This window comes from Cydia fagiglandana, chromosome 3 (genome assembly GCF_963556715.1).
Source record: "Cydia fagiglandana chromosome 3, ilCydFagi1.1, whole genome shotgun sequence".
NCBI lineage: Eukaryota > Metazoa > Arthropoda > Insecta > Lepidoptera > Tortricidae > Cydia > Cydia fagiglandana.
Window position 1 is genome coordinate 19,970,685 of NC_085934.1, and position 25,265 is coordinate 19,995,949.

Here is a 25,265-nt window from a genome sequence, read left to right on the forward strand (position 1 = left end):
TTTATTAGGTATACTGTCAAATAATATACTTTCCAATTTTTTTATTTGACCAGATTTTACTTCTTGATAACGAGCAACAATGAAATAAATGCAATAATGAGCTAGATGACAAGGTATTATCAATTGTAAATCAAGCAACGTGGTTCATAAAAGCTTAGAAACATACAAAAATTAGAATACAAATTTAAAATTAAAATATTACATATATTATATAGAAACGTGTCATAAATAAAAGAATAAAAATTAGGAAATAAACAAAATATGATTAATTAATACAACATTTCAAATAAATTCGATATCTAATACTTGTTCAGTGATATCGGTCGAAAACCAACCGTTTTTAGAATATCATTTCCATAAGTATATTTTTGGTGTACAATTTATTGCGATAAATAGCTCATTTATGAACAATTCGGTATGTTTAGCGAGTCTCCGTCTGACAGTAAGCATCCCGTTACCGCGCGCGCTTTAAATTAAACCTACCGGGCTAGCACATGATTGGCGCGACAGTATCTCGCCGCGAGATGGACTACCCGTCTTTTTCTAATTAAAGAGGGACGTCCAATCGTTGTGCTTGGCCTACTGGGTTGCGGAGGATCACAATGCCGGCGTCTATATTTCCGTGTTCTTATAACCCGGCAACCTTCAAATCAAGAGTGAACAGGCACCTTCTGGGCGATCTCGCTCCATCGTAGGCCACGTCTACGCCTCGGCTAGTCTGTGGCCATGAGTAAGCCCATTCATAATTTAAAAAAAATGTTTCGTGATGTTTTTCGGTTAACATTTTAATTTCCAAGATTATCTATCTAGTCTCCGGCTTGCAGAAGCATGGCATAGGCGCGTGCGACGTATAAATGGGCTGCGCGGGATCGCACCCGCACACCCGCCTCGCGTCCTCCCCCCCTCGCGGCAGCAGCCGCCCATGTTTAGCCATCAGGTCCACCACGTAGTTAGCGCGCAGTAACCCTGCCGGGTAGTTCTCTTCTATCATATTGTCCTGAAACATTTACTTGTTAGCTCTGGGTAAATGTACAGTCAGCTGCAGATAGAACAAACAAACAAATGTCTATACAGGGTGGGTCAGTTATCTCTGCAAGTACACATTTATCTGTAGTTGAAGTTTGCAGCATCGGGTAGTTAATGTATTGAAGGAATTGCAGAGCAATTACCTATACCTACGTAATACCAGTGGGGAGACATTCCTGACTTTGGTCGAACTCGGCTCCGTTCGACTCAGCATTGCTCCGAGCAATTATTAGGGTTGGCACCACTTGACTTCCTTATGCGTGCACGACCACAGATAAAATAATCACTTGAATTTTGCCAACACTAAATAGCCGAAAGGGATAGTGCTATAAATAAATAAATAAAATAAATAAATAGGGCAATTAATTAAGCATTTATCGGCAATTTTAATTTAAATATAAATCGACATGGACGGAACGAAGTCTGGATTCGTAGTAAGTATAGATATTTTAACCCTTTTGTAGAGAGTGTTCTCCGACACTTCCGACTGAACGTCTAAACACCTTCGCTAAGAAGTTTTTTTTGCCGAAAGCTGTCGATAGTTACCCGCCATCGCAGACATGTGTTTTTTTTTATTTTAAGTATTACTTACTACGATTATCATTTCTGTTCATATTACTTACTGAATCCGTTTCAGGAACGGCGACTTCGCACCACGCATGCGCGCTGCTTCGCCTGTGTAGCGCACACGGCAACCCGAGGCGATCAGCCAAAACCTAAAACAGTACGGTTACCATCAGTTTGTCACTGACATAAACGCCGTCGAGAACGTAATTTACTTTCTATACATCTCGCTCGCACTCGCATATTAGTGCAAACGGGATGTATAGAAAGTAAATTACGTTCTCGACGGCGTTTATGTCAGTGACAAACTGATGGTAACCGTACAGTACTAGGGTAAATCAACTTAGCTATTGTATTCACTCGTTGTCATGGTTACGGTTGCCTGGTTCACTCTGTATATCCTGGTTTTATTTATATTTGTGAATGAATAAGGATCAAAGTCAAATGGGATTCTAAAATTTTTAACCATTTGTGTCGAAATATGGCAGTTAATGTACTGACTAGGTACATAATTTGCTATACAGTGTGTTTTCTGTAACTGTACGCCTCAAACTGACCAACATTTGTTCAGCAACTTTTGAAAATAACTCATGGTTTGATTTTTATTTCACTTTAAAGTTTATTCTAAGTCGCAATGTATTGCAAATTTTGTCGTGTTTACAGCGTGACAAGAAATGTCAAACACACTGATGTCAGCGTACATTGAAGGCAATATTTATTGTGTATGAAAAACAGGAAGTCTAAAGGATTCATAATTTTTGAAAGTTGCTTAACAAATGTTGGTCAGTTTGAGGAGTACAGCCTTTAGTTTAATTTATTGCTCCTGTTACAGAAAACACACTGTATATGAAATATGTATGACTGTATTATGATACAAATACATATTTTTTAAACCAGTATAGGTGACGCCATTACACACCTTGTACAAAATTGCTCTCTCCAACGCGCCACCGCAGCGTACCCATCCCAGGCCTATCACACAAGAATCCAGGTCATTCTGAAATATAAAACGGCCTAGATTCTATTTCATTGAATCAAAAGTTCAATGATAGTAGTCTGACAAAAAGAGTAGAAATTAAAAAGTGGCAATACTAGTGTAGGTCCCGGGTACGTATGTCCTTAAACTACGTCCAAGACCACCAGTGGACGGGCAGCAGCGTCCTTCAAATTCGGTGTACCCGACTGCGATCGCCAACCCGCCTGCCAAGCGTGGCGATTATGGCATTCACCCCCCATTCGGCACGTATTGAGGTCCAAGGGGGAGGCCTATGTTCAGCAGTGGACGTCTTATGGCTGAGATGATGATGATGATGAATACTAGTGTCGTCCCTTTCAAATAAATCTATAAAAAACGGGACGACACTACAATATTGCCACTTTTTAATTTCTACTCTTTTTGTCAGACTATACCTAACTGATATAAGACAAATACGTGCTTCGAATGGGGTTGGTCCATCGAACTATTTCACAGGTGGTCTTCTGTAATGGCTCCTCTACACGATGGGCCAGCGCCGGCCACTCCAAGGGACGTAGCCATGCGGTAGAATGAGATAGCAATATGCTTGCTCCCTCTAACGCATAAATGCGTCCCTTGGAATGGCCGGCGTTGGCCCATCGTGTAGAGGAGCCGTAAGGTGGAGGTACTCACCCCAGTTGGGCTGCTAAAAATTCAAGCGTGAATCACGCTTGAATCTGGAGCGCAGCGAAACGTCATCACGCTGCCTGTGGCCGGTGGAAGTTTTTAGCAGATGGCGCCATCATAGCTTGCCCCGTCAATCCCTAGAATTATGTCAAATTTGTTTTTTTAATACCCTGGATGCCAGCCCTTTAAGCCAAATCTCATAGAAAAAGGGGCAAGCTATGATGGCGCCATCTAAGCCAGCCTTTGACAGTTGCCAACCCCATTCGCTGTGTCCTAAAGGGATATCCAGACGGGACTGACGAAATCAGTCGATTTGTCCAGGAAAATAATTGGGCAATCTCATCTAGCGTCCACACGTACACAAATTAAATCACCAATTTGCATTTTACTATGAAAATTGGCATTTTTGTGTCCGCACCTGCTGATGTGATCGGGGAATCAAATTGGTATTTGCGTCCGCACGGCCCTGTTCGATCGGAGAATTTCATCAGATTGGCGAAAAATTGTCTCGTCCGTATACAACTTAGTTAACATAGGTACTTAACGTTTCTGAGGTGAAGGGGTGATTTCCCCTAGAGTCGGGTCCGAGTCCGGACGGCTGCTGGCGAGGTTGCGGAAGAGTACTTCGGCGTTCCTGGGACCTCGCCGTATAGCAGCGAGGCGGCAACAGAGGGGTTTTAGTGGGTAAACCTGGGGTCTCATTAGCCCACAACAGGGAGTCCCACATAACCATCCCGGCCCGTCCCCGCGCCGGGGTGGTATGCGTAAAGCATTTCCCCTCTTGAAAAAAAAAAAAAAAGGTACTTAACGTTTATAAGATACCTACCATCAAATCGGAAAGGTGCAGGGCCACGGTGGGCATGGTACAGTCCCTCTCTTGGTTTCTTCCACACATTTGCTCGACCACAAATCCGGCTAGCAACAGCGCTCTTTGCTTTAGGGACGTGGAAACTTCGTCGCATTTGTCTCGATATCTGTATACATACAATGATTTATAACTCAAGATATGTTGTAGGCGTTCCAAAATTGAAGCGCTTGCCTTGTGACAAATTGTACAAGTTGCTAACGAGCTCGCGCTCACCGAAAGAGACAAGCCCATGCTTAACATACAGTATGACAATGATGAATGGTATGCCAATATTAATCAAAAATAATAGATTTTCTTTGTAGGTATACTTCGTTTTTTTAGCATTAGAAATAAGGTAAACAATCTTGATGTGTATTTTGATTGAAAAACACGTTTAAAAAATAAGTTACGGCAAATATGTAACAATTATGAATCTAATACGATCATTTATATTTTTCTGCTTTCATAAGTAACAGTTACTGATTTTTAAATAGCGTTTTTCAATTAAAAGACATGTCAAGATCGCTTACCTTTTTGCAAGTTCTTTCTAATGCTAAAAAAACGAACTATAGGTATAGAAATAAACATGGAAGTATTTTTGTGCTCCTTTTATTTATATTCCACAGATATATTATTATGTTATCTTTATCATCCCATTGTACAATATTTTAAGAGAATAAAGAATTATTTCATTCCCATAAAAGCGGCCAAGTGCGAGTCAGACTCGCGCACGAAGGGTTCCGTAGGTACCATAACGCAAAAAACGGCACCAAAATCACTTTTGTTGTACCTATACCTATTTATTTATTTTATTTTGGTTTTAATATTTGTTCTTATAAAGGCAACAGAAATACATCATCTGTGAAAATTTTAACTGTCTAGCGAGTTACAGCCAGGGCCCTATTTCATCAACGTGACAAATGTCGCATTTGTCGACATCACTGTTACTGACGTCACAGGCCTCCATAGGCTAAGGTAACCGCTTACCATCAGACGGGCGGTGTGGTTGTTTGCCACCAACATGTTAATTAAAAAAATACTCCACTAAATTGCCAGTAAATAAGTATTTATTTTGCGAAGCTAATGACAAATTGTCACAAGAAATACGACAATTGTCACGAAATTCCGACACAGAACTCATTTGCTGTCAAGAATTACCGAAAGTTCTTTGAAATCTTGTGACAATTGTCATCATTATCATCATAAACATCACAAGAGAAATACCTGTTTTTTGCCGTATAAAGTTTTTTAAAATAATACAATGATGGTGACAAACAGAAATACGGCCCGCCCGATGGTAAGCGATAACCGTAGCCCATGGATGCCGTCAGCAACAATGAGACTTGTCGAATTGTCGCACCTGTCACGTTGGTGAAATAGGGGCCAGGTGACACACAGACAGACAGACGAACGGACGGACAGCGGAATCTTAGTAATAGGGTCCCGTTTTACTCTTACAAAACTAACTAATTGAAAAGGAAAGTGGCTCAGCTTATGTCTGTGCCAGAAGGCTTCGGAAGGTTTCTTTGGGTATGTACGGAACCCTAAAAAAGTAGTTATAATAAGGTACCATATTCATTCTCTTAATTTTGAATTCCATTGCCTGTATCAGGGCATGGCAACACTAAATTTCGCACTGCGCAGTCGCGAAAAGAACAAGCGTTCAAATCATGAATCTAGGATATACCTGGATCTGGCATGAGTGGTGGGGGTAACTGACAGAACGAGATAGTCTTATGTATCTTTCAGTAGGAGTAGCAGAGAAAGCGGTATTATTCCTTGTCCTTGTCAGTCTCACTTTTTGTTTGTTCCCCACCTTTTTAATAGTATGGAGAATGGTGGGCAGCAAATGAATTCGACCAATCACAGTGTCGCATTTGCGTATGTTTTGTCCCTCACGGAGGCACGCGTATACCACTTCTATGCGATCCTACCTTCTATGGTTCAAATCGACCAATCACGTCAGTCTTGGTTTCGGTTGTAAAAATGTTGGTTTATAAAAGTTTACTCGGTGCATAAAACTAGAATTTATATTAAAATAGTGTGAGAAGTGAACTCATTTTAACATAAAAAGATTTGTAACATAACTTTCAGTGTCTGTCCATAAGGATATACGCCGGGCCGGTCGAAACATTTAAATCTGGGCGTGAAAAATCTAGCGAAAATAGCCACCGTCACGACAGTCATCAGTCAGGTATGTGTATTCATTTTTGGTGGTTTGAGTAATGCTAGTAAAGTTAAAAGTTTAACCTATGGTTTACAGTTAGTAATTATATGGTAACATTCCATTTCTAACCGCAGCTGCACTACCGGTACTGAACGCGTCGCTGTCATTGTCAATTTCCATAGTAAAATCACAGAATAAATAATAGTACTAACGTACAGAAAGGAAACTTCCTACAAAACCGAAGTTTGACAGCAGTTCAGGGTCGAATCATGCTATCCCTATCTAATAAATGGTACTCTCCCTTTCGGCTATTTAGGGTTGTCAAAATTCAAGTGATTATCTTATCTGTGGTCGTGCACGCAAAAGGAAGTCAAGTGGCCATTCCTAATAATTGGTCGGAGCAATGCTGAGCCGAGCGGAGCCGAGTTTGACCGAAGTCAGGAGTTTCGCAGCCCTGGTAAAATGAACAGTAGTGCACCTGCAGCTGTCGTTGGAAATGGACTGTCACCTATAACATCATAGGCAAAATACGTAAAATACGTAACACCTTTCAGCTGAATCGGATACCAGAAAGTGGTAAATCGTACCGAAACAAATAGTTAAATAAATAAAGAACAAACGGGGCTAGATAAATAAAAGCATGTAAAAATAAACCGAGCCACTCATGTCTTTGATGTACTTATTGGGACTGCCGGGACTGGGTTGGCCAATAAAATAGATAGTCAACTTTCAAATACATCCTTCTCCGCCTATAAAGCTAAATCGAACTTCCTCGTTTTTATACAGCATCCGAATGGTTGTGAGTTATGGACGTTTTCTAAATATACTTGGTCAAGCAAATTTTGTCAGTAGAAAAAGCCGGCAAATTTAAAAAATGTAGGCGCGAAGGGTTATCGTCCCATAGAGAATTTGAATTTCGCGCCTTTATCTACTGACAAGATTTGCTTGATCAAGTATATTTAAAAGTATCTAGATTCTAGAATTGTTCATACCCAGAATTGTCTGGAAAAGATCGGTTAAGGCGCATTGGAGTAACTTTGACTAGGTACAAGTTAATTTATACATATAGTGCTTCACTGTTAATTTGCTATATTTAGGTAGGTACCTACCTACTTGATATAACGACAAAACAAGCTTCATACCTCACTTCATAGTGCGCGGGTTCCATCTCGATATATCGTGTAGATTTTGTTCTGAAATTAATGGAAATAATATGCGCATTAAAGGAACCTACTCGTCAGGTACTAGGTATTTAAAGATGTGGCGGATATATACTCTGGCCCACCCACTTTGTAAGTAGTATAGTTGACCTCTCATAGAAAATTTAACTTCACGCCATATTTATTCTACTGACAAAGTTGTTGTGTACCTATCTATCTAGGATCTACATTTTTCAGCTTAGGTACCTGCGCAACATTGACACATACATATCTAAGGGCCCCCCCGCATCTGGCGTCTTTCGAGCGTCGGCGTCTACAATTCTATGGCCGACGTCGACGCAACTGCGCAGCGACGTCATGGACCGACGCCGACAGACGCCGACGCTCGAAAGACGCCAGATGTGGGGGGGCCCTAACGCAACACTAGTTGCGAGCAATCGTGCGCGTGATGCGAACTCATCAACCAATCGCGCGCGTGATGGGAATCGCATTGTAGCGGTGTCACACCGCTGTACTGGCCCCATTCATGCCTCATTCTTATTGCCCGTGAGGCCAGTCCTTAAATATCTACGAGAATGCTGCGCAACTAGGAGCCTAGCCAAGATGACATTAACCGTAGGTACAACGCCAAACGAAAAGGCTACTTGCTTTAATTTAAAAACTTGTCATAAGCTATCATAACTTGTCATAAGTCAACATCGACAATAGTCTATTTCTATCTTACTGTATAGGATTAAACCATCATCTTATTGATGTGACAGGCCAATGATGATGATGGTAAAGGATTAATAGAGACGGAGACAATAATTTCGATTTTAACTCACGTGTCGCCAAACCACAGCCGCTGCTGCAGAATATATCCTCGTAAGTTGATATCATCGGGGAGCGGCGGCCGCATTCTCATCGAGGAGGCAGTCATAATCGATGACGATTTACCGCGGTCTGAAATAACGGAGTAGGTATACGAATTATCAACAAAAAAATATCAGTCATAGTCATAACTATAAAAAAAAAACCAGGCATAAAGGTCGATACATTTCTAGTAGATACCGTCAAGCGGGCTAACTGGGGACAGAGAGTTAACAGATATTTTTTGACTGAACTAATCAAGCTAGTTGAAAATTTTACCCTTTTAGACAGTCCTAATTCAAGGATTGTATAAAGTACTATGATATAATTGAGCAATATTTCGTTTAATGTCTAATGGTATGTTATCCCTCGTATCCTCAGTTACTCATACTTGACGGTACTTACCTCAAAAGGAGAAATATGGTAGGTGTCCTTTACTATGAACGGATAACCGCATCATTATGCAGAAGAGATCCCAAACATTTTAGCGTCCAAGTTTTTATATATGCATGACTGTGTTCTTTTAAAAAAAATTTTTTTTCTTTCCATCGTTTACTCAAGTTTGCACTTACACTGATATTGTCCGATATCAAGCGACACCGGATTCGGAGACTGGGGGTTGGAACAGTGATATGAACACCGGGTCTTCGTGGGGCGGCGGTTTGTCTAACAGCTGCTGGATGGTGGGAAACGGAGTGGAAAGTCGCTTTTGGACGTAGAAACCTTCCTGCAATTATATATGGTCGGTATTTTTTTGTGATCCTCGCTAGTTCTAGTCTAGTCTTATATGTACAGCAGTAGAAAAACCTAACGGGTTTAGGTTCAAAATATAGTACCTATTATACGCTCTTCCCGTCTTCAGGTCATTTTGAACATCTTTCCGATGACTTGTGTTCAGTCGTATTGTCAAAAGTATTCGGCCGATTTTAATGAATGACAACCGATTCTACATATTTTACCTACCCCAAAAACAGAGAATTTAATCGAAATAACCCCAATTTTCAGGGTTCCGCACCAAAATGGTATAATACGAACCCTTACAGTAGAAAGTATTCCCCGATTCTGGCCCCGCCTCTCAGTGGTCCCCGATCCCGACCCCAAGGCCGAGCCACCGCCCCTGCTGAACCTAAAAAAAAAAAAAAAAAAAAAAAAAAAAAAAAAAAAAAAAAAAAAAAAAAAAAAAAAAGCCCCCCCATTTGAATTGATTGCGCTAGGTCTCAGCAGTGCCCGGCGCCTCCTTCAGGGACTTACGAAATACGCTAATTAAACAATACACCTTGTTCACCACGGTAACAATAGGCTTATCGACCCTTTTCTATTGTTCGATCTCGACTCGGGCGCGCTATTGTGTTACCGAGCATACTACCTGCCTGGACCCTTTCCTTAACCCACCGACGTCTCCATTCATGCCTTCTTTATGTGTGTATACTGTAGGTGTTTGTGATAGGTATTTTGCAATAGGTATTAGCGACAGCTATTTGCAATAGGTATTAGCGATAGGTACTTATTTGTGATGCATAGGTACTCTAACTATCAACTCTAATAACCCGCATTATCTTATTACCTCTTGGAGCTATTTCGATTTATAAGGACAGTTCTAACCTTCTTCTGACGTAGAATTTACACTAGTAATCCTTTGGCAGCCTAAACTAACCTTAACCTTTTACCAAACCTAACTTATTCTTCGAAAACCTAACCTAAACCTAACTTGACCAAACCTAACTAAAATCAACCTAACTCATTTCAAACTAACCTGCTTTCACCTAGTCTTCCGATATAAAGTAAACTCGTAGTTACTTGTTTCTTTCTATTATTTAAAAAAATAACGAGGCGTGTGAGGCATTTCTTGTGCACTTGTGTTCATTGTTATAATAGCTTAATTGTTTTATTGATAGACGTCTATTATATTTTATACTGACAATGGATTTATTGTTTCCTATACCTATTCTTTTATAATTTGGGTTTGAGTAAAGAGAACGTCTGTTTAGATGAACTTGTTGATACATGTTACTTTGTGTGATTTAAAAAAAAGAACGAGACATGTCAACTGGTTTCAACATGATTTAGTCTAATACATCAACATTTCTTGTGCGTTGCTATTCATTGTTATAACAGCATAATTGCTTTATTAATAGACGTCTATTATATTTTATGCTGACAATGGATTTATTGTTTCCTATACCTATTCTTTTATAATTTGGGTTTGAGTAAAGAGAACGTCTGTTTAGATGAACTTGTTGAGACATGTTACTTTGTGTGATTAAAAAAAGGAACGAGACGTGTCAACTGGTTTCAACATGATTTAGTCTAATACGTCAACATTTCTTGTGCGTTGCTATTCATTGTTATAACAGCATAATTGCTTTATTGGTAGACATCTATTATATTTTATACCGACAATGGATTTATTGTTTCCTATTATGCTTTTGAATTTGGGTTTTAGTAAAGAGAGCGTATGTATTAGATGAACTTGTTGAGACATGATTTTAACGGTACTGTACCCTGGTCATAGTGACACAGTATAAAAGCCAAAGAGAAATGAGTTTGAGTAAGTATTACCGTCGTGGCAGTCCACTGTATCAGAGCTCCTTGTATCTATTGCAGTATATAGAAATATAGTGTTAATTCAACAGTGAAGTGTTTAAGTGTTTATAGAAAGACCCAACAATGGATGTAAGTATGTCTTTTATTACCGTAACTTACTTTGTTTTGTTTTCACTTGTGTTCTTTGTGTTTTAATTATCAAGATTGTAGACAGTGTGTAAATTATTGTTTTATATTGTTTCAGTTCACTGAAAATACTTTCAAGAACTATTACTACCCGGATAATAATAAAGACGAATCAAGCGATGAAGAGGGTACGCTTGGTTTCAAAGTTAAACAAGCCATCGCAAAGAAACGTTCAGGAAACAATATCGATAGTTTCTTTGAACGACCTAAAAAGCAACCCAAAATTGTGAAACGGTCTTCGAATGTGAGCAAAAGTTCACCAGACGGTGTTGCAAACTTATCACCCGGACAAGACGACGGGGCGTATGCATCACATTTGATTAAAATCGAGATATATGATATGCAAACAATTAAAAACGTCCCACCCATGGAACACTGGAAGCATGCGGACTTCAGATTGAAATATTTTGCGTTGGAAGACGATTTGGAGCTACAAAATACGCGAAATATTATTTATAACATAACAAAGCAATTAGCTTCTAAGGACAGTAGTGTGAAATATTTTATAGATAATAAGAAACAGTGATAGTTATAATTATTAATGATAGTAGTAGCTTAATGATTGTGTTAACGTATTTCTCATTTTTTACCTCTCCTTAAGTACATTTTCCATGTAACAGATTATTTTTATTGTATAACATTACAACAAGTTTTAATTTAAACTTCTCACTTGTAAAGGTCACAGTCCCCACTCTTAGAAATCTTATACGTGTAGTCAACTATTTAAATGAAAGAAAGCACTGTATGATTTCTCATTTCATAATGGACTCTTTGAGCTGTGATGTCTACGATCTTGAACTTATCAGACTCTGTGAAGAAATAGAAGAAAATGAAGATCTATGCGAGGCTGCCCGTCTTGTGAGCCAACTTCATCGAGAGGCGTAAGTAAAAATATTCCTGTTCATACATGTTTATAACTCTTAACCGGTACCTGTTTAACAAAGGATGGGTCCGTAACTTGTTGTGACCTGAACTAATTGTTAGGATAAACGTGGGGTGGGAGAGGACTGGTTATATAAGCGGGGTATCTCGAGTTCATATCATTCAGTGTTTTGGTGCCGTGCTTGTATTGTGATATCCTTTTCCATAATGGTGTTTACTTATTATCATATTGGTCTCACCTTACCTCGTGATAAGATTGAGGAATTAAGTAAAGAATTTATTGTATCATATTTTCATAGAAATATTCGAATGTGGTACATTTCAAACAAATTACCTCACACGTTACTGGAAGATTCTGATATTATACCGTATTATACACCATGTGATGGGCATATAAAAAATTCCAAGGGGAATACTGAGTCATCAGATGTGATTGATGGAGTTTTGATGATGCAGGCCTATTGTCAGCAGTGTCGAAAAGACTTACGTTAGTATATACAACCAACCATTTTAGTAATTATTTTTATTTTATCTCACATTAAGATATTTATGTTTATTTTGTATTGTTATAGATCTTCTCAAATAGGACGGGGAGTAAAAAGGACAGCTGCAGTTTTGGAGACTGAAGAATTCTTGTTGAAGAAAAACCGTCCAGCAGCTGCTGAACCTGTCACATCAACATCACCCGAACCAGTTCCCGATGTCATTGTGAGTACAAATAATAATCATGAAATTGAATGTTCTGTGTGTAATAAGTTTGTCTCTAAAAGATATTTTAAAAATCATTTAAATAGTAATCTTCACAAAAATAATGTTTTAAGGGCTGACATTGAATGGGTTAATGTTCAGTTAATTGAAAATGCTTTTAAGAATAGGGTGGCCACTTACAGAATACTATTAAATGAAAATGTTCACCAACCATTTACTCCCGAATCTATTTTACTAGGAAATAAAGATAAAATCTTTGCATTATTGGATCGTTCCCTCACTGATCACCATGCTTTAAAAGTAAACTTTATTTTAAATGCGGATTTTACTCAAGAGAGCAAACAAGTAAATAATACATTTGATTTCCAATTATGTAACAATGTAGTTGATGTTAGCAGCGACAAAGATGAGATTTTCGAGTCAGTTGTTAAAGATATATTAACAAAATTATTTAACTTTGAGAGAAAAGATAGTGGATGGAGTTTAGTAAAATTTAACTATCTAGATGTCAATGTAAACAAATTTAATCCATTGCGTGGTGCTTCCTATATCGAATTACCACGTGATATTCAGAACAGAAAAGCAGTTATTAATGTAAAAAATAGTGATCATGAATGTTTTAGATGGGCTGTATTGTCAGGCTTGTATCCACCTACAAGTCATCGTTCAAACACTACGAAATCGTATATAGCGCATAAAAATAAATTAAATTTTGGAAATTTAACTTTCCCACTTAAAGTTGGAGATATTCAGAAATTTGAAAAAATGAATGATATAAGTATAAACGTTTTTGGTCTTGAATACAATTCGAAAAGTAAAATACATGATGTAGTAGGCCCATTACACTTAACAAAGTGCAAAAAAGCTACCCACTTGAACTTATTGTACATATCCAAAGACAGTAAGGGGCATTATTGCTATATCAAAAATTTATCTAGGTTAGTATCCAAACAATTATCAAATACACAGCATGCCGCACATATTTGTGATGGTTGTTTGTCGAACTTTACAACTCGTGACAATTTAATGAATCATCAAAGAAACGATTGTTTCCATGTTTGTACACATTTACCTTCAGAACAGGATAAAAAGAAAAACTGGTTCAATGAAAACGTTTCCTCCAATATACTTACTTTCGATAATTATGAACGTAAATTAAGGGTACCTTTTGTTATTTATGCTGATTTCGAGGCCTTTCTAAACCCGATTCAAACAGGTAAAATTAATCCTACTACATCCTCAACAACAAATATACAAAAACATGAGGTATATAGTTTTGGATACTATATTAAATGTTCTTATAATGATAAATTGTCAGTGTACAGAACATATAAAGGCAAAAATTGCACCCAGGAATTTATGAAGTATATGGAACAAGACTTAAAGGCCATTTGTAGGAGAAATACTTTTGTAAAAACTCCATTGCCTTTATCTAATGCAAATAATGTGCATATTTCTCAGAGTAGTACATGTTATATTTGTGATAAAAATTTAAACGAGGATTCAGTCATTTCCTATAATTACCATACTGGTCTTTATGAAGGAGTGGCACATAAATTTTGTTCTGAAAAATACAGGGCACCTAATTTTGTACCTGTATTTTTCCATAATTTGTGTAACTATGATAGTCATTTTATAGTGCATGGGCTTGGTTTGATGGAAGGCGACATTGAACTGATTCCAGAGAACAAAGAGAAATACATTTCATTTTCTAAGAACTTGCAAATAAATAATCGCACAGTTAAATTGAGATTTGTTGATTCACTTAAATTTATGTCCAGTAGTCTTGACAAATTGGCAAAAAACTTGTTGCCTGAACAATTTCATGAATTAAAATTGAATTTTTCATGCGAGGAGGATTTTAAACGCTTATTACGAAAGGGTGTATATCCCTATGAACACATGTCATCATACGATTCTTTAAACTTAACAGCTCTTCCCTCTAAAGATGATTTCTTTAGTTCCTTGTCTGATAGTCACATCTCAGAGGAGGATTATGATCACGCAAAAGATGTTTGGTCTCATTTTCAATGCAAAAATATGGGTGATTATTCTGATTTATATTTAAAAACTGATGTTTTATTACTAACTGATATATTTGAAAATTTTAGAAACCTTTGTCTTAAGACGTATGGATTAGACCCCGCTCATTATTATACTGCTCCGGGATTTAGTTGGGATGCAATGTTAAGAACTACAAAAATAAAACTAGAACTCCTAACTGATATCGATAAAATAGCTTTTATAGCGAAAAATATTCGAGGTGGCATATCACAATGTAGTAATAGATATGCGAAGGCTAATAATATTTTTTTGTCAGATTATAATCAAAATATCCCATCGTCATTTCTTATGTACTTTGATGCAAATAACCTTTACGGGTGGGCTATGTCTCAATGTCTTCCTACCGGTAAATTTGAATGGGTAAATACAGATACTGACTTTAATATATCTGATGACGCTGATCATGGTTTAATTTTAGAAGTTGATCTCGAATACCCTAACGAGTTGCATGACTCTCATTCAGATTTGCCATTCTGTCCTGAAAACGTTTGTTTGGGTAATTCCAAAGAAAAAAAATTAATTCCTAATTTAAATAAAAAAACGAATTATGTCATTCACTATAGAAATCTAAAACAGTGTTTAAAAAATGGTTTGAAATTGAGTAAAATCCATCGCATTCTTAAATTTCAGCAGTCTATGTGGTTAAAAAGTTACATAGATTTGAACACCCACATGCGATCACAGGCATCATCCGATTTTGAAAAAGATTTCTTTAAACTAATGAATAATTCAGTGTTCGGTAAGACCATGGAAAATGTTGCAAAACGTGTAAATGTCAAATTATTAAATAACTGGGAAAATCGAGGAAAAACGCAGGGGGTTCAATCTTTGATAGCGAAACCCGAGTTCCATAGTTTATCCATATTCTCTGAGAATTTAGTGGCCGTTCAGTTGAATAAAACTAGAATATTTTATAATAAACCGATTTATTTGGGATTTTGCGTATTAGATATATCAAAAACTTTGATGTATGACTTTCACTACAGCTACATGAAAACCAAATATCCAGACAATCTTAAGCTTCTTTATACAGATACTGATAGCTTAGTATATCAAATTTTCACGGAAAATTATTACGCAGATATAAAATCAGACCTTAATTTATATTTTGATACATCTGACTATCCTCCTAACAATAAATATGATTTGCCGTTAATTAATAAAAAGCGATTAGGGTTTTTCAAAGATGAAAATAATGGTAGAATTTTAAAAGAATTCGTAGGTCTGAGATCTAAAATGTATACCTTAGATGTTGAAAAATATGACGAGAATGATGAGAAAACTGAAAAATACGGTGTTTTATCAAAAGCCAAAGGAGTCAATAAATGTGTTACAAAAAAATTTACTCTTGACAATTACAAAACGTGTTTATTTAATAAAAATTTGCAACGCGCTCAAATGCTAAGATTTAAGTCTATGAAACATATAATATTCACTCAAAAAATAAATAAAATATCATTATCGCATGAAGATACAAAACGATACTTATTAGAAAACTCTTCTGACACTCTTGCGTGGGGTCATTATAAAATACCGCAATAATTAAAAAGTTTTTTAAGTTGTAATTTAATCACACAGAACATTCGAATTCCAAATTATTGTTTGTACATTGTATATTTTTAAGATATTACTTGTAAACATGTAAAAAAAAATGTATGAATTTTATTTTATTATATCTTTTAAGGAAGTTTTGTAAATAAGAAACAAAAAAATTAATGTTAAAAGTGTGATCATATATAATAAATTTATTTTTTTACGTAATCCTTTTGTTTTTTTCTACTATATCTGAGTTGTTTAAATAGTAATCTTCTTTCTGAATATTACCATTTAAAGTCCATCCGTTAACATATCAACACTCACCCACACACACACACATACACATAGATTACGATATTTAATAATGATTCACTTTTATCATCCTTTCACCACCATTGTCGCAGGTCCTAGTGGCTGTGGTAAAACTCAATTTGTCACAAACTTTTTGAATAACTCCAAAGAGATATGTAATGTTGAATTTGATGAAATTATTTGGTGTTATGATGAAATGCAACCTCTCTACAATCTGGAAAATGTAAATTATAGTCAAGGAATACCAGATTTTTCAATTTTTGATGGGAAGAAACCTAAACTTCTTATTATAGATGATTTGATGAGAGAATCAGATGGACGAATCGTTGACATTTTTACGAAAGGTAGTCATCATAGAAACTTAAGTGTTTTTTATATTACACAAAACATATTTCATCAAGGTCGAGGTCAACGTGATATTTCATTGAATACAAGCTACATTGTATTTTTTAAAAATCCCAGGGATAAAACTCAAATACGCTACCTGTCACGACAAGTTTACCCAGAAAACTCAAAGTTTGTGGACGAAGCCTACAAAGATGCTACAAAGGAGGCTCATGGTTACCTCATGATTGACCTGAAACAAAATACAAATGACATATGCCGTTTCAAAACAAAAATATTTCCGTTCGATGGGCATTGCACAGTGTATGTACCTAAAAAGGGGTTTAAATATGATAAAAATCAGCATATTTTAGTCAGTTCTACATGATGCATGCAAGAGTAAACACATATAAACATTTACTTGAAGCATTGCAGTTGCTTAAACCCAAATATCGTACTGCGTTACTTAAATCTTGTGACGATGAAGAGATCAACATTATTTGTGAGTGTATTTATAACGTCCTAAATGGGAAAATTCCATTAGAAAAAAAAGAAAAGACGAAACTAAAAAAATATAAAGATATTTTAAGAAAATTAGTTTCGAAAGGGAAACATAAAATAAGAAAAACTGTTATAGTTCAAAAAGGAGGCGCATTTCTACCTATTATTTTAGGTGCAGTTTTAAGTGCTTTAGTGAACTCTTTATCATAAGCAAAATGGAAAACACAAAAAAAATGTTATTAGTAGAATCAGATTTTATTGAAAGACTGAAACGGAATGAGAGTCCACCCGAAAATTCCTCATCTCGGCTAGATGGAGAGATGCAAAAGATCCTTAAAAGTAAAATGAATGATCGCGAAAAGTGGACGTTATATTCTCAAGCATTACAAAGATTTCTACATTTTATTGAAACAGATCGAAAACCGTTTAGAATACCCATCGTGATGGAGGGGCTAGATCAAGTCATCAACGAAAGTAATGATATTATAAAAACAAAAGTGAACAAAAAGGAGGAGAATGAAAATAATGAGTCAGTTACAGATAATATAACTGAAGCAGCCACACCGTCATCGTTTAATACACCACCTGGTGAAATAAATCAAGAACTAATGCCAATCAGTCCATCAAAAATTATAAACATATTACCTAAATCTTATGAAAGAAAAGCTCGAACGTTGTTAGATTACATTGTTTCAAGTAAACCGAAAATTTGGTGGAAACAGACTGGTGAAGTTGTTATAAATAACCAAACCATTCAAAATAGTAATATTACTGATTTGGTAAGCGACACCGTTAGATGTCTTAAACGTCCTAAGCCAATTGGATGGGAAGTGTTTGCTTTACTTTTAAAAGATATCGAAGTTCCTAGGTCATGCATAGGTAATCCTACAAATTTAGCATTTATTAAAGGTACTCCTTTGATTGAACCCTTTACCCCCTCCACATCTGTGAAGACGAGAGCCTCAACAGATAAAGATAATAATACTTCTACACCTCTTGCTACACGGGAGCAAAAGAGATCCGGAAAGAAAATAGAGTGGGAAAGATGGACTCCTTATTAGACATTAACAGAATCTACTATGATGTCTCTAATCCAGCTGGCTATAGCAGTTTAAATAATTTATCAAAGGAAATGAAAGGTCAAATGAACAAAGAGGAAGTGAAAAAATGGTTACAATCTCAAGATACGTACACGCTGCATAAACCTACTCATAGACGATTCACTAGAAATAAATACATTCTCTCGAACTTTAATGAACTTTGGCAAGCCGATTTAAGTGATATGAGTACTTATAGTCAATATAATGATGGGTACAAATATATTCTTTGTGTTATTGATGTATTCAGTAAATATGCTTTTGCAAGAGCCATGAAGAAGAAGGATTCAGCAACTGTTAAACAATGTTTTGAAAGCATATTTACTGAAGCCAACTCTGTTCCCCGTCACATCCAATCTGATAAAGGTACAGAATTTGTTTCAAGGGCGGTTAGAGATTATTTTAAGAGCAAAAATATTAATTATTATACCACTAATAACCCCGACATTAAAGCAAGTATAGTAGAAAGGTTTCAAAGAACACTTAAAATGAAAATGTGGCGTTACTTCACTCATAAGAATACATATAACTACACAAATATATTACAAGATCTTTTACATTCTTACAACCATAGCTATCATTCTAGCATTAAAATGCGCCCAGTTGATGTTAGCTCTAATAATATTATGACTGTTTGGTGTAATTTATATGATCGCAAAAAAGATAGGCAAATTTCATCAGAAACTAAAAAACTAAATGTAGGTGATCATGTTAGAATCACTAAATATAAGCATGTGTTTCAAAAAGGTTATGAAAGTAATTGGAGTGATGAAATATTTATTATTGATTCGATTATTAATAGATCGCCACGAGTTGTTTATACAATAAAGGATTTAGAAGGTGAACCCATCATTGGTACATTTTATTCTAAAGAATTACAAAAAGTAACTTACCTCCCCTCCAACGAGTATAAAATTGATAAAATAATACGCTCGCGTCGAGTTGCTGGCAGAAAGGAAATACTAGTTAAGTGGCAAGGTTATCCTAATAAATTTAATTCTTGGATACCTGAATCAAACTTAAAGAAAATATGAGTGAAAATAGTTTTTATCTAACTTTGTTAAGTAATAGTTCATCAGATTACTACACGGATAACACGACTGCACATTTCTTAACTAAATTACCAAAGACCATTAAATTGGATGGAGAATGGGTAGTTGGGTTGGTGGAATTTCAATACCCTTGTTCCATGTATAATGTTCAAGAGCACGAAAACATCATTTATTTAAAGAAAACGGTGTTATCACCCACCGATAAAACTACAAAAATAGTGGATATAAAAACTCATATACCAGCCACTACATATGATAATATAGATCATTTTCTTCAAGCGTTTAATGAAAACCCACAGTTAAAAAATAACGTAAAATTTCGATATGATGGATTAACAAAACTGGTTGGAATAGCAACAACAAATAAAGAAATAACATCTATCATAACAACTCCGATACTAAGTCTGCAATTGGGTTTTAAACCGAGAACAAATTTAAAACAAAATACATTAGGAAAAAACCCTGCAAATTTATATTTAGGTTTACCATCTCAAATATTTGTTTATACTGATATAATACATCCACAAGTAGTCGGAGATGTTATTACTTCATTACTCAGAATAATACCTTTAGATCCAACTAAGTTCATTTATGGAGCTTATAAAACTCACATCTTCTCACCCGCTCATTATGTACCAGTTTTACGAAGAGAGTTCGATACAATTGAAATAGATATAAGAACAACGACTGGTGTCAGAGTACCATTTCAATTTGGATCTTCTTGCGTGAAGCTACACTTTCAACGAGTAAAATGATTTACAACAGATCGTCAGTCTCTTGTCCTTACGAACATTATTATTCACACCAAGCCGGCTCTGGGATAGGTATTGTCTATAAGGGAGTTCCATACCAACGAGGACATGGTATAGGCAGTTTTTTGGGTGGACTATTTAGATCAGTGCTCCCTTTGTTATCTAGCGGTTTAAAAACCATTGGAAAAGAAACCTTAGGGGCAGGGGTTGGTCTGTTATCTGATATGGTAAATTCTCGTCCTATGGATAGTTCCATTCGATCACGATTTAAGGAAGCGAGCGCTAACCTAAAAAGAAAGGCTGATGAAAAAATTGATTCTCTCATGTCAGGATCTGGGTATAAAATGTCGAATAAAAGAAGAGAACCGCTCATTACTCGAAAAGCATCGCGACGAAGAGGAAGTAAAAATAATAATAAAAATAACGATATATTTTCAAGTTAAATAATGTCATTTCTACACAATCATTCATGTGAATGTGCAAAATCAGAATTAGATATATTTGCCCTTCCATCAACTCAAACAAGTATTGAAAGCGGACATTGGATTCATTACAAACCAATTTCATCTTTAAGTGATGATGGCCCCATTGAATTTCAAGTACCTGGATCAGGAGATGACTACATTGATCTATCACACACAATGTTACATATTACTGCTAAAGTGTTGAATCAAGATGGGACAAAATTAAAAGCAGATGTCGGAGTTGGACCCACCAATAACTGGCTACATTCCCTTTTCAACCAACTTGATGTATATTTAAATCAAAAACTCATATCACCCCCAAACAATACATATGCTTACCGTGCTTATATGGAAAATCTTCTCAACTATGGACCGGCAGCCAAAAAAACCCATCTTACTTGTGGGTTATGGTATGAGGATACCCCAGATTTTATGGATACCGTTGACGCCAACAACAAAGGATTTCAGAAAAGACTAGAATTTATCAAAGAGAGTAAGCAAGTGGAAATGATTGGACATTTGCATGGCGATATATTTAACCAAGAGAAATTCTTGATAAATGGCGTTGAATTGCGTATTAAGTTAGTCCGATCAAAAGAATCGTTTAATTTAATTTGTCATCAAGATAAAAAATTTAAAGTACAAATAACAGATGCTAGTCTCATTGTTAGAAGAACAAAAATTAATCCTAGCGTTTTGTTAGCCCATCAAAAAGTATTGGCAACAACGACTGCGAAGTACCCCATTACGAGAGCAGAAGTTAAGGTTCTCACAATACCATCAGGGGTCCAGGGTAAAACATTGGATAATATATTTCTCGGACAAATTCCTAAACGGTGTATTATTGGATTTGTATCAAATTCAGGTTTTAATGGAAATTTAGCTTTGAATCCATTTAATTTTCAAAACTATAATATGAATTCATTTAGTTTGTTTGTAGATGGTCATGAAATTCCTTCTAAAACATTACAACCGTCATTTAGTTCTGGTTTAATAGCGGCGGCATATCACACCTTATTTTCCGGAACTGGTATTCATTTTCACAACGAAGGTAATGGAATAAGTAGAACAGATTATGGTGGAGGTTATTGTTTGTTATGTTTTGATTTAACCCCAGATTTATCTGCTAGTTCAACTTCACATTGGAATCTTGTTAGACATGGAAGTGTTCGGATAGAAGTACGCTTTGATTCGGCTCTAACTAGCACCATTAATTGTATCGTTTATGCAGAATTTGATAACATTATTGAAATAAACAAAAACCGTGATGTATCTGTAGATTATAATAGTTGAAAAACATAATTATATAAATACAATGTTTTCTTTCGTTTACTTTATTTTGTTGTAGTCATTGTTTGCAGCATCATCAAGACAAAAATTGTTATTAATTAAGTAATTATGGATACTAATGATATACAATTTTGTATGAAGAAATTAAACCCACTTTTTGAAACAAATGTTTTTGCTGCTAACAAAATACCTATTTGGGTCGATCTACCTGTCTTTATTGTTAGTAATTTGGACCCTGACACGAAACCAGGCTCCCACTGGGTTGCCATACACATTGATGTTACTGGTATAGGAGAATATTTTGATTCCTTCGGAAGGAAGCCTTCAGGTTACCATAACTTATTTTTAAAAAGAAACACCAGACAGTGGTTTTTTAACAATAAACCTCTTCAAAACCATTTTACTTCAGTTTGTGGTGAATATTGTTTAGTTTATTTGTATTTTAAATATCATGGAAAAACTATGAAAGATATGCTAAGTTTGTTTTCTGATAATTCTGTATGTAATGACCTTATATTAAGGAATATGTTTAAAACATTTTTTGTGAAATAAAATAATACGTGTACTTAAATAAGATTTTTTATTTTTTCATATAATACAAAGACCATTCTAAACTATACTTTTTTTTTTAAATTACATGGAAAATGTACTTAAGGAGAGGTAAAAAATGAGAAATACGTTAACACAATCATTAAGCTACTACTATCATTAATAATTATAACTATCACTGTTTCTTATTATCTATAAAATATTTCACACTACTGTCCTTAGAAGCTAATTGCTTTGTTATGTTATAAATAATATTTCGCGTATTTTGTAGCTCCAAATCGTCTTCCAACGCAAAATATTTCAATCTGAAGTCCGCATGCTTCCAGTGTTCCATGGGTGGGACGTTTTTAATTGTTTGCATATCATATATCTCGATTTTAATCAAATGTGATGCATACGCCCCGTCGTCTTGTCCGGATGATAAGTTTGCAACACCGTCTGGTGAACTTTTGCTCACATTCGAAGACCGTTTCACAATTTTGGGTTGCTTTTTAGGTCGTTCAAAGAAACTATCGATATTGTTTCCTGAACGTTTCTTTGCGATGGCTTGTTTAACTTTGAAACCAAGCGTACCCTCTTCATCGCTTGATTCGTCTTTATTATTATCCGGGTAGTAATAGTTCTTGAAAGTATTTTCAGTGAACTGAAACAATATAAAACAATAATTTACACACTGTCTACAATCTTGATAATTAAAACACAAAGAACACAAGTGAAAACAAAACAAAGTAAGTTACGGTAATAAAAGACATACTTACATCCATTGTTGGGTCTTTCTATAAACACTTAAACACTTCACTGTTGAATTAACACTATATTTCTATATACTGCAATAGATACAAGGAGCTCTGATACAGTGGACTGCCACGACGGTAATACTTACTCAAACTCATTTCTCTTTGGCTTTTATACTGTGTCACTATGACCAGGGTACAGTACCGTTAAAATCATGTCTCAACAAGTTCATCTAATACATACGCTCTCTTTACTAAAACCCAAATTCAAAAGCATAATAGGAAACAATAAATCCATTGTCGGTATAAAATATAATAGATGTCTACCAATAAAGCAATTATGCTGTTATAACAATGAATAGCAACGCACAAGAAATGTTGACGTATTAGACTAAATCATGTTGAAACCAGTTGACACGTCTCGTTCCTTTTTTTAATCACACAAAGTAACATGTCTCAACAAGTTCATCTAAACAGACGTTCTCTTTACTCAAACCCAAATTATAAAAGAATAGGTATAGGAAACAATAAATCCATTGTCAGCATAAAATATAATAGACGTCTATTAATAAAGCAATTATGCTGTTATAACAATGAATAGCAACGCACAAGAAATGTTGATGTATTAGACTAAATCATGTTGAAACCAGTTGACATGTCTCGTTCTTTTTTTTAAATCACACAAAGTAACATGTATCAACAAGTTCATTTAAACAGACGTTCTCTTTACTCAAACCCAAATTATAAAAGAATAGGTATAGGAAACAATAAATCCATTGTCAGTATAAAATATAATAGACGTCTATCAATAAAACAATTAAGCTATTATAACAATGAACACAAGTGCACAAGAAATGCCTCACACGCCTCGTTATTTTTTTAAATAATAGAAAGAAACAAGTAACTACGAGTTTACTTTATATCGGAAGACTAGGTGAAAGCAGGTTAGTTTGAAATGAGTTAGGTTGATTTTAGTTAGGTTTGGTCAAGTTAGGTTTAGGTTAGGTTTTCGAAGAATAAGTTAGGTTTGGTAAAAGGTTAAGGTTAGTTTAGGCTGCCAAAGGATTACTAGTGTAAATTCTACGTCAGAAGAAGGTTAGAACTGTCCTTATAAATCGAAATAGCTCCAAGAGGTAATAAGATAATGCGGGTTATTAGAGTTGATAGTTAGAGTACCTATGCATCACAAATAAGTACCTATCGCTAATACCTATTGCAAATAGCTGTCGCTAATACCTATTGCAAAATACCTATCACAAACACCTACAGTATACACACATAAAGAAGGCATGAATGGAGACGTCGGTGGGTTAAGGAAAGGGTCCAGGCAGGTAGTATGCTCGGTAACACAATAGCGCGCCCGAGTCGAGATCGAACAATAGAAAAGGGTCGATAAGCCTATTGTTACCGTGGTGAACAAGGTGTATTGTTTAATTAGCGTATTTCGTAAGTCCCTGAAGGAGGCGCCGGGCACTGCTGAGACCTAGCGCAATCAATTAAAATGGGGGGCTATTTTTTTTTTTTTTTTTTTTTTTTTTTTTTTTTTTTTTTTTTTTTTTTTTTTTTTTTTTTTTTTTTTTTTTTTTTTTTTTTTTTTTTTTTTAGGTTCAGCAGGGGCGGTGGCTCGGCCTTGGGGTCGGGATCGGGGACCACTGAGAGGCGGGGCCAGAATCGGGGAATACTTTCTACTCCTTACTTATATACAAAGCAACAAGGAAGTTGTATTGTACTATGGAACTACCAGCGATATATACAGACCCTAGTAAAGTCGTTTAAATCCAGCCGTCCAGTATAGGCCAGCTTAGCTGATGGATGGTGCCGAAAGATCGCCTCCAGGGCGGGCTCCCAGGCGCTCACCACGTTCCTTGTTAAACGGTTTTCAACCATACTGTGAAGTAAACAGTAATGCTTTTCCATGTAATCCTGGAACGACCCTGATAATTGAGAAGTGCTTTGAAATTTGCAACTGTAGGTCGATAATGTCAATATATCATTAATTAGGTTCAAAAGTCGCT

At 35.8% G+C, this 25,265-nt stretch overlaps 1 pseudogene; it reads right to left on the reverse strand.

Annotated features, from left to right (window-relative positions):
- Positions 1 to 722: 722 nt before the first annotated feature.
- Positions 723 to 25,265, reverse strand: part of LOC134680366 (uncharacterized) — a 36,921-nt pseudogene continuing 12,378 nt past the window's right edge.